Here is an 11,840-nt window from a genome sequence, read left to right as displayed (position 1 = left end):
AGCGGCTTGTGTGTTTGTTAAATCGTGAGAGACGCCTAATCCCCTCTCTCGGACGGCAGAAATCGCCCCGTCGTTTATACCATCTGTATATGTTTCTCGCCATTGCCTGTGGGGTCTTCAGCGGGTCCATGTTTTAGGAGAAGCGTTTGTTCGAAGCAGTCAAATGTTTCCAAAAAAAATAACCCAATTCGTCAATCCAAGACCTGCATATTAAGTTTGCGAAAACGCCGTTGCAGAGCAAATGTGTCCCACTCTCCTCTTTTCGAACTTCGGCAGCTGGGCCTTCATCTGCCTCTTGAGCGCGCCAGTTGCACCGCCTGTACAATCGCTAGCCGTGCCACTGCCATTTCCGGGACCGACGCCGTGCACACGCACGACCGTACTGACGGCGGACTGCGCTCGCGTTCCCCCGGACGCGGGACGGGTGGTTCGTGCGGGAGTATGGGCGGGGGACTGCCCGGCAGCTCGCTCAGAAACACGCCGGTGGCCGTCGCGGGGTTCGGGGCCGTGGCGGGTCTGGCCGCGTTGGGCGTTCGCAAGATCATAAAGTATTAAAGCTTTCGTGACTGCATAAAATTACTCATTGGTTGAACACGAAATGTAACACTCTTCTGAAATTCGTGGTCCGCCAGGAAGTGTCTAGCTGTGTTGTTGGCCTGACTGGATGTGCTTCACGTAATATTTTTCAGGTTTGTTGAATTCTCGTCTCTCATCTTTTTGCTGTATTTACCGCCGTGATTTGTTCTTGACACCTTATGAAGATCGCTTGCGTTGTGATCGAAACGTCGTGATTGTTTTTTGTTTCAATATAATCTTATTGTATTTCTACATACATTTGCAAGATCCTCGGCGGATTCTGCTGAACCTTCCAAGCGGGACTAGGCCCCAATCGTGTCCGGCTCCCGTGCACGGCGTGCCCCACGGCGTCGTCGCCTCCGGCCGAGCTAAACGGAGCACCGCTACCGCGACCGCGGGGAAAAACATCGAGACTCTGAACGGACGCGGCACTCGTCCCCCCCCTCCCCTGCAAAGTTAAATTGTGGTGCTCAACGTTACCGTGGCGGTGGAGTCTTTGCAAAGATGCAGCTTGCAAATGCAGCTTTTTTGTTCTTTGGTTCTTTCGGTAAAGTCACGTAGAATGAGAATAAAATAATAAATTGATAAAATAAAATAACACAATAATATTCTCATTCTACGTGACTTTACCGAAAGAACCAAAGAAGATGAATCCTTGCAGTCACGAAAGCTTTCAATTAAAATGCAGCTTTTTTGTTTTGCGTGCCGATCTTCGCTGTCCCGTTAAGTTTCCGTTTCGTTAAAACCTGCCGCACGGGAGCGACGGGCCGCCGGGGTGCGTGGTGCCAAACCGTCGGTCGCGTTCTGTGGGGCCTGTCGGTGCTTTGTTAATGTTTTGAACCTCTCTGTGCGAGCGAGGCGTTTGCGTCTTTCCCAGCGAGAAAAACCCGACGGTCGAATGGAAATTGCTCCTGTTGGACGGCAACTGTTTTACTTTAATGGAGTCGTTAAATTCACGTTAGTCTGGCCTCAATGAGGCAGCATTGTAAGCGTTGGTAAAATTGAGCATTTCGGAAGCACTTATGTAAATTTTATTATTATTTTATTTAAATACAATTTCAGGACAGGGTGAAAGATTACAAACGTGTTAACGCGTGCGTTACATAGTTGCTACCGCGAACACGGCGAGGAATTGAATGACGCTTGCCATCACGGCAGCGTTTTGGCCATAAACAGAGCAATCAGTTCTCGTTGTTTTGGTCTTCATGCAACTCGAGCAAGCGGGAGTTGAATTTGGCAGCGGGCAGCAACAGCCGCTGCAGCGCCTTGCGTGAAAGTTGCAGGGTAGCAAAGCCTCAACTTGCAAACATATACGTTCTAGACTGTTCATATACGTTCTAGGCTGTTCATATACGTTCTAGACTGTTCATATACGTTCTAGACTGTTCATATACGTTCTAGACTGTTCATATACGTTCTAGACTGTTCATATACGTTCTAGACTGTTCATATACATTCTAGACTGTTCATATACGTTCTAGACTGTTCATATACGTTCTAGACTGTTCATATACGTTCTAGACTGTTTATATACGTCCTAGACTGTTCATATACGTTATGCGGGTGTTTAACCCACACAGTACCCCGGCGTTGCTACGACGACGCGCCACAGTAGCCACCATACACCCCCTGCACGCGCGCCACTCTAACGACTCGGAAGACCCTGGCCACTCCGAGGACAACCAGGATCTGGCCTGGCAGGTTGGCCCAACCCCCCGGGCCGAGATTGCTCCCCTGCATGATGCGTTACATGTGCCTTGGGCAGATTTACCTAAGGGGGAGGCCGATCAGCTGTGTGGGTTGTTACGGGAGTACACCGACGTGTTCAGCGAGCACGATTCAGATGTAGGCCGAACAGACCTTGTTAAGCACCAAATTGACACAGGTGCAGCCCGACCGATCAAACTCCCCGCATACCGGGTGGGCGTGCCCGAACGGACCCAGATCAAGGAGGCAGTCGTGGACATGCTACGTGATAACATAATTCACCCCTCGACGAGCCCCTGGTCTGCCCCGGTGGTGCTAGTGACGAAACAAGCAGTCACCCTCGGCGACGCCTTCCCCATACCGCGCATCGACGACACCTTTGACAGCCTCGCAGGAGCACGGTATTTTTCCACCCTCGATCTGGCGTCCGGGTACTGGCAGGTGGAGATGGCGGAGGAGGATCGGCCGAAAACCGCGTTTACCACCCCGATGGGGCTGTTCGAGTTTCGAGTGCTTCCGTTCGGACTCACTAACGCGCCCGCGACGTTCCAGCGGTTGATGGAGTTGGTAATGCGGGGCTTACAGTGGGAACAGTGCCTGATTTACCTGGATGACGTGATAGTGTTCAGCAGATCTCTGTCCGAGCACTGGTCCAGGTTGCGAGAGGTGTTCCAGCGACTACGAGCAGCCCATCTCAAGCTCAAGCCGCGTAAGTGCTACATTGCGCAGTGCGAGGTAGGGTACCTCGGACACCGAGTCAGCGAGGCGGGGGTGCGCACCGATCCGGAAAAGGTGCGCGCCGTAGTGGAATGGCCACGGCCCAGGAATCTGACGGAGATCAGGTCATTCTTGGGACTCGCCACCTATTATCGTCGATTTGTAAAGGGATTCAGCGAGATTGCACTTCCCCTCACCCAACTCACCTCCCCTAAGAACCCCTATCGATGGACGGAGGCCTGCCAGACGGCCTTCACCGCCCTCAAAGACCACCTCACCCACACCCCCACCCTAGCTTTCCCAGATTTCACCACGGACTTTATCTTGGACACCGACGCCTGCAGCAGTGGGCTGGCCGCGGTGCTGTCACAGGTGCAGGGTGGGGGGGGCAGATGGCGCAATGGCTGGCGCAGTTGCAGGAGTACAACCTGCAAATAGAGTACCGAGCTGGGCGTACGCACGCAAACGCGGACGCCTTGTCGAGGCGGCCCGCGGTGTGCGCCGAGACAAGGTTGGAGGAAGTCTGCCCGTGCTTCACGGGGGGGCGTTGCCGGCAGGTGGCAGGCCCCCAGGAGCGCACCGAGACTAACCCTCCCCCGGTGAGAGGCAGTGCAGTATGTGCCACAGACACCCCGGTAGGAGGAACCAGGGACCTGGCGGACCACTCGGCGGGCACGGGGCCCACACCCCGGGGCCCGACGGGTCGCGCAACCCCACCCGATCGGATCCAGGAGGACGTCGGCTGCGCCTTTCCGGGCCTGGACGACGTGCAGCTGAGACGGACCCAGCTGCGGGATCCGGATCTGGCGGCGGTGGAAGCGGCCCTACGGGAGAAGAAGGACGCCCTACCAGGACCCTGGAGTGGTTTGTATGCCCGGTTGTGCATGCAGAACGGGGTAGTACGAGAGCTGACTGAAGCCGGCCAGCCTGGGTGCATCTGTGTTCCCGCCCAGGTGCGACCCCAGCTGCTAAGACTGGTGCACGACCACCCGCTCGGGGGCCATGATGGGGAATGGCGCACTCGGGAAACCCTGCGTCGCCAGTATCTCTGGCCCAAGTTAGCACAAGACGTGCCCGCCTGGGTACAGGGCTGCCGCGCGTGCCAGCAATGCGGGCCGAAACCAGCGCGATACCAGGTACCCCTGAGACCGTTCCGCATCAGTCGAACGAATCAGCTGGTTGGGATCGACCTGCAAGGGCCATTCCCGCGATCCCACCGGGGCAACCGATATATTCTCGTAGCGGTGGAGTACTTCACACGCTATCCCGTAGCGGTGGCCATCCCCGATAAGACAGCCCTCGTAGTGGCCCGAGCGTTCGTGGAACACTACGTACTGAAGCACGGGATCCCCGAACGAGTCATTACCGACCAGGGTAGTGAGTTCGAGGCAGAGCTATTCCAGGCGCTGTGCCGGGAGTTCGGGATCCAGAAGGACCAACTACGGCGTACCACCCCCAGGCAAATGGGATGGTAAAGAGGATGAACCAGACTCTAGCCGGGAAGCTTAAACGCATGGCGGCCCCGAATCAACGGGACTGGGACGAACACCTCCCCTATGCTCTGTTCGCCTACACCACCACGGTACACACATCTACGGGACAGACCCCGTTCCTAATGATGTTTGGTCGTGAGTCTCGCCTACCCACAGATCTGCTGTTCGGTGTCCCTCCGCCGCAATGGGAGGAAGGGAGCCGCCCCGTGGAGCATCTGATGGAGACCCTACGAGGAGCGAGGGGCCGGGCCTACCCGCAAGGCGAGGCCGCACACCAGAGGCAGGAGCAGGGGACCCGACCCCGAATGGAGCCCTCCTTCTACTCGGCGGGCTCTAAGGTATGGCTGCACACCCCTCGCGTCAGGGCCGGGCAGGCGGGGAAGCTAACCACCTACTGGCGGGGACCCTGGACCGTGGGACGACAGATCTCCCCCTGGACGGTACTGATTCAAGGGGGGGAGAGAGGCCGGGAGATGGTGGTCAACGTCCGGCGACTAAAACCATGAATCGACTCCCTTTCATTCATGCTCACAACACCTACAGAACTGCATACGATCAATTGCGTTATTCCAATTCATAACCAAACCTCGTCACCGAGGCTCGACCACATAATCCATAACGACCTGCATTATCATACCCACGCCCACTCTCATAAATTAATACGATTATCTCTCGAATCTGCATAATTTATGTGCATAATTACACTGATTAACATAATTTCGGATAAATTAGGCACATTTCAAATTTCATTTAATTTTCATTATTTTCATCAATTTTCATAACACCTATATATACAACAGTAGGGTTAGCGGTTAGGGGTTAGGGTTCATTTGGATTCGGGGTTGGGAAAGGGTTAGGGGTTAGGGTTAATTTTTAGGGTTAGAGGGTTATGCTTAGGAGTTAGCGTTCGGGGTTATGGTTAGGGGATAAGGTTAGCTGTTAACGTTAGCTGTTAGGGTTATGGGTAGGGTTAGAGGTTAGGGTTAGGGGTTAAGGTCGGCGGTTAGGGTTTAAGGTTAGGGGTTAGGCACATCTGCCAAAAAACATTGCCAAGCTGCAGTGTGTACAAAATTATTTGGCAGGCGTCATGACGGGAACTGCAAAATCCGACCATGTTTGTCCAGTGCTCACTGAACTGCATTGGCTTCCTGTTCCCGAACTCATTCATTATAAGGTTGCACCCATTACATACAAAGCGCTTGCCACAAATGAACCACAATACCTTGCTGGTATCATCAAAAAGCATAAACGCTCATGCAAACTCTGGTCATCCTCGCACCAGCTTTTGGCTAGTCGTCGAATAAAGACGGTCGCTGCATTGCACGTTTTCAGATGCACTTCTGCAGCCATCTGGAATGTTCTTCCGATATTAGGAAGTTACTGGAGCTACGCATTTTTAAAATCTCGATCGAAAATACATTTTCTTGAGAACTGCTTTTGTGCTTAGTTTGTTGTCCTTCCCCCGCACCTCCGATGATCATGGATGGCTATGTACGGTGTGATAGAAGTTCAACATACACACCAACATGGACACTCGCTAAATAACCTAAACAACATGGACACTCGCTAGATAACCGAACGAACATGGACAGTCGCAAAATAACCTCACCATCATGGACACTCGCTAAATAACCTAACCATCATGAAACACTCGCTAAATTAACTAACCATCATGGACACTCGCTAAAATAACCTAACCATCATGGACACTGCTAAATAACCTCACCATCATGGACACTCGCTAAATAACCTAACCATCATGGACACTCGCTAAACAACCTAACCATCATGGACACTCGCTAAATTAACTAACCATCATGGACACTCGCTAAATAACCTAACCATCATGGACACTGCTAAATAACTTAACCATCTTGGACACTCGCTAAATAACTTAACCATCTTGGACAATCGCTAAATAACATAACCATCATGGACACTCGCTAAAATAACCTAACCATCATGGACACTGCTAAATAACCTCACCATCATGGACACTCGCTAAATAACCTAACCATCATGGACACTCGCTAAATAACCTAACCATTATGGACACTCGCTAAATAACCTAACCATCATGGATACTCGATAAATAACTTAACCAACATGGACACTCGATAAGTAACCTAACCATCAGGGACAACTTGCTAAATAACCTAACCATCATGGACACTCACTAAATAACCTAACCAACATGGACACTTGCAAAATGACCTAACCAACATGGACACTCGCTAAATAACCTAACCATCATGGACACTCGCTAAATAACCTAACCATCATGGACACTTGCAAAATAACCTAACCATCATGTACACTCGCTAAATAACCTAACCAACATGGACACTCGCTAAATAACCTAACCATCATGGACACTCGCTAAATAACCTAACCATCATGGACACTTGCAAAATAACCTAACCATCATGTACACTCGCTAAATAACCTAACCAACATGGACACTCGCTAAATAACATAACCATCATGGACACTCACAAAATAACCTCACCATCAGGGACACTCGCTAAATAACCTAACCATCATGGACACTCAATAAATAACCTAACTATCATGGACACTCACTAACTAACCTAACCAACATGGACACTCGCTAAATAACCTCACCATCATGGACACTCGCTAAATAACCTAACCATCATGGACACTCAATAAATAACCTAACCATCATGGACACTCAATATATAACCTAACCATCATGGACACTCGCTAAATAACCTAACCATCATGGACACTCGCTAAATAACCTAACCAACATGGACACTCACTAAATAACCTAACCAACATGGACACTAGAAAAATGACCTAACCAACATGGACACTCGCTAGGGATATTAGGGCCAGGGATATTAGGGCCAGGGATATTAAGGCCAGGGATATTAGGCCCAGGGATATTAGGGCCAGGGATATTAGGTCCAGCGATGTTAGGGCCAGGGATATTAGGGCCAGGGATATTAGGGCCAGGGATATTAGGGCCGATTACGTTCCGCGCTGCTTTATTCATTGGTGCGAGTTTTATATGTGCGTTGTTTTTGCCGTGGTCTATCCACTGTTAGATGAAAGCAGTCCGCCTCTTTTTAACGACCTTGCGACTCGCCTGTTTGTGTTGCGCGGCGAAACGATTGATGGTGACAGACGCCTTCGCTGGGTTGCGAGTGTGGCTTAGACGGCCACGGTGTCGATCTATTTCATCGGTTGGACGAGCATGTATTCAACCCGCCACCGAGCTCGCGCAAGTAGCCGGTTTGGCTGCAGGTTGCACCGCAAGTGATGGCGTCTTAAGAAACCGCGTGTCCAGCAGCTGTGGACAGAAAACGCCATAAGCATCATATAGGCCGCGGGACTCGGTTGGGGATCGGTGCAGTAGTACTACCCTTGTACGGTGCTTGTGATGCCTCGACACCTTCCAACTTGGTGTGGGAGAGTAGCAGCAGCACGAGACGTGCGTGTTGGCGCGGTCATTCTCTGATCCAGCAGTGTATTGACCTGATGACTGTTGGCGTCCCAAACCTGCTTGGAGAGTTGCCGCAGGTTTCCCTTCAAAAATATTCCTCGCTGGGTTCTTGATTGGTTTTATGTGCACATGGCTCAACACACGAGACCAGGCATCTGAATAATATATTTAACGTTTTTGTGCGGATTTAAATAATTTCCCGAGTGTTGACAATGTTTAATCTCCGTACAGGTCTTCTTGGATTAGATCGCGTAAATATGCAAATGTATCGTTAAACCTGCCACCGGCCGATTAGTAAGGTTTGTCACGTAATCAGAACATGCCAATTCGTTACTAGTACGGCACAAATCTGGTTGTCACCTGATGAAGCTAGGTGTAATTACTGGCAAAACGTCGTACTCAGATTGTAAATGTTGTGGCTTGGCTCTCCAACACTGATGTGCTGTACTAGTATACTACACAATACACTACACTATACAATACACTAGTGCTGTACTAGTAACGAATTGGCATGTTCAGTTTACGTGACAACCCTTACTAGTTGGCTGTCGGGTGGTGGCGGGTTTTATCGACACTTTTATATATTTACGCCATCTAACCCAAAACACTCTACTATGGATGATAGTGGTCGCGAAAGCCTACGTGTTAAACTTAATGTTTAATCTGCAATGCAGTAAATTGCCGATGTGTAGGGTATTCCACGCCACCAGACCTTAATGTTTACTGTTGTACGTAAACCGTTCTGGTGGTGTGGTTCGTTAAACTATCCTTTAGCCTTTGTCTACTGCGACCTATTCGATTTTGCCCAACCTCTTCGTGCTGAAAGCGTGCCATAGGTAATTGTAGACTTATGGGTGGCAATTGTTCTTATAAGGGCGAGTAAAATATAAACTTGAATATTGTTTTGTTTGGGAAGTCTGTCGTAATGTGACCTTGGTGCGAAGCATCTGAGCGGATATAAAACGCTGCGTGTCCAGGAAAATGACGTTTTGTGTGGTCTTTGCTTTCGGCTCTCTTTCTCCGTTAGGCAAAGCGCACGAAGAAGGTTGGCATTGTGGGCAAGTATGGCACGCGGTACGGCGCGTCCCTGCGTAAGATGGTGAAGAAAATCTAGATCAGCCAGCACGCCAAGTACACGTGCTCCTTCTGCGGCAAGGTGAGGGGCGCCAACCCACGTGGCAATAGGGGCACGTCTGGGCGTTATCCGGTGGCTCGCGCTGGTTGGGTCAAGTTGTGAGTGCCAGCCTGCAAAGGTCAAGATTGCAATTGGGTGGTGGTCGTCACCGGCAATGGTTGCCTCAATAGGTTTTTTTGCGAATAAAATTGGGCCTGGACTACTGTCCTTGGAGTTGCAGGGCAGAAAAAGCAGTCTCAGGTACGACTGCCTCGACCCTTAAACCGACTACAATAACAGGTCATCGGCTAATAAAGCAAGACTTTAAAGGACCGATAAAAAGTTAAACGTCGTTACCCCAAGGAGTGGCAGTGGCTGTTTCTGTCTGGGTAAATGGGATATGGCTTATTTCAATTTTAATTTCAGACGTTACACGTGACTAACCCAGGGTTTTGTCGCCTGTGTACACCGATCACTGTTCATTAAACACTCTTCTAGACATTCTCATTTGCTAGACACAACTCCCATCGCTTCCTCTGCCCTACCAATTTGCCGTGGTTGCTCATGATAAATGCACTACCAGTGAAGATTTCCATCCACAATTCCCATAAATTGCCCTCGTGTTGTCCTTAACAAATTGGGGTCCTCGTGTTTTAGTACACGCACACGTGTTGTGCTCACGCTTGTTAACTGTGTGCCTTGACCGGTGATTTCCGCTCAGTGTACCTGTGGTGCTCGTGTTGTCCTTGTGAAAGCCAGACCAAGATGAAGAGGAGGGTGGTGGGCATCTGGCACTGCGGCTCGTGCACGAAGACCGTGGCAGGAGGTGCATGGACCTACAAGTACGTCTTGCACGCTATGTTGAGCCAAAGCCTAAGATGCTTTTACCGTTCCTTATCGTTTTCTGTAATATTTTCAAAGGTAATTATTTTCAAAATGACCAAGGTGTGTATTATTAGGATGAAGGTTTAGAAGTGTTTATTACGATGTCACCCAATGTGTGTAACCGCCCGTTCCTCCTTCAGCACGACCTCGGCTGTCACAGTGAGGTCTGCCATCCGCCGCCTGCGTGAGCTGAAGGACCAGCGAGGGACCCTTCCCACACTGCTCACACCACCGTCCTAGCACACCAGGGAGATCACAATAAAGTGTATATGAACCAGCATCAGTGCCTGTGCGTTTTTTGTTCTGTGCAGTGTGCTCTTCATTTCTGCATCATTGCTCGCGAATTGGGAAATGACAAAGCACCATTGCTGCCACCCCCCCCCTCACATCGCTAATGCCCACTTAGTGACCAGTGATGCTGCGTTCATTCACATGGTGCCACTTGGGTGAGCTGGTGCAAGGCATCTCAAGTTGTACTGCAGAGTTGTATTAAGTGTTGAGGACATTGGTAATGAACAAGTATTTGAAACATCACAAACCAACACGTTTAGATTTTGTAATCAGGCGAGGGCAGGAGGCAAGGCCCCGCGTGGCTAGGCCCCGCGCTGTAAAGTTCCAACCTGGACATCGATTCCCATGCTCGCTGCTACTCAACTGACATCCCTACGAGAGAGAGCTAGGCTCTACCTTGGTAAACAACAACAACCACCACAACCACCACCACCACAACGATGAGAATTTCTCACCTCGGATTTCAGTGCAAGCGCGCACACGGCAGCTTCCTGTTGCCTCGCGACAGCAGTAAGTAGTATGACGTCACTTCCCTCCCACGAGCGGCTCTCGAAGTGAATAAATTATGTTAATGAGACCAGACCATACGTCGAGGGATGGGGGCGTGGGCGCTGAACCCGTCGCAATAAATTCGCGACGGCTTTAACGAACACATTATGTTAATGAGCCGCCAGTCACTGGGCGTAGCTTTGCCCAAATAAGGATTGCCACTGGACCGATATCGGCAGTGACCCAGGCGGAGGTGACGTCACGCTCAAGAGCTCGGTGGACGGAGGAGGGGTGAATACCTTGGTGACATGACGTCACTAGCAAGGTACACCTCCCCCTTGCGTTTCACGCCGATGAGGTATGGCAGAGTGGTGACGTCACAGAGTTGGAGTTTAAGTTGATTTAGATTCATTTTCTACTGCTCCCTCCCTTGGGTGTGTGAGCTCAGCAACAACAACGTGGACATTATTGTGTATACACTGTGTGTGTACACTGTGTGTGTGTACACTGTGTCACTGTTTGTGTGTACACTGTGTGTGTACACTGTGTGTGTGTACACTGTGTGTGTATACTGTGTGTGTGTATACAGTGTGTGTCCGCATTGAACCGAACCCCCGGCAAGGCCATCTACTTAATGACGAGAGAAAATTCACACGAAATGAAGTCTTCCAGATGTAAATTGATACAAGCTTTTAATGAAGAAATAAAATCATCTAACTCAAAACACAACACAATTCAAAGATGTTTCATTCTAAAACTTCAAAACGGAGCATGGGGTACTTGCGTGAATGCGTCCTTCGTGTGCAAATGTTGAATGCGTCCTTCGTGTGCAAATGTTGTGACTTTCCTGGCCTGAAGGCCGTCAACGTGTTGGACCTTTATTGGTGCACAGCGTCTCAACAACAGCAGTGGGGTTTGCTTCAACCGATGGTTACGAACATCCAGACGTGAATCAGCAAGGACCATATCTAGTCCCAGTTAGACAAAATCAACGTCAACACGTAAGACAAAACTACAATTTGTGTTGTAGAGAATGTACCTCCTCCTATACGTGTAACCTTCAAGTGGTATGCCTTGTAACTGATGAATGATCCGA

The 11,840-nt window shown here is 50.2% G+C and overlaps 1 pseudogene; it reads left to right on the top strand.

The window, feature by feature from the left end:
* Positions 1–441: 441 nt before the first annotated feature.
* LOC116937866 (large ribosomal subunit protein eL43-like) lies at positions 442–10,242 on the top strand (annotated as a pseudogene).
* Positions 10,243–11,840: the final 1,598 nt, after the last annotated feature.

Source organism: Petromyzon marinus, unplaced genomic scaffold, assembly GCF_048934315.1.
Source record: "Petromyzon marinus isolate PM22_M1 ecotype Great Lakes invasive population unplaced genomic scaffold, UKy_Petmar_22M1.pri1.0 PM_G_Scaffold_142, whole genome shotgun sequence".
In the NCBI taxonomy this organism is placed as follows: domain Eukaryota; kingdom Metazoa; phylum Chordata; class Hyperoartia; order Petromyzontiformes; family Petromyzontidae; genus Petromyzon; species Petromyzon marinus.
This window is presented reverse-complemented; position numbering and strand designations above follow the sequence as displayed.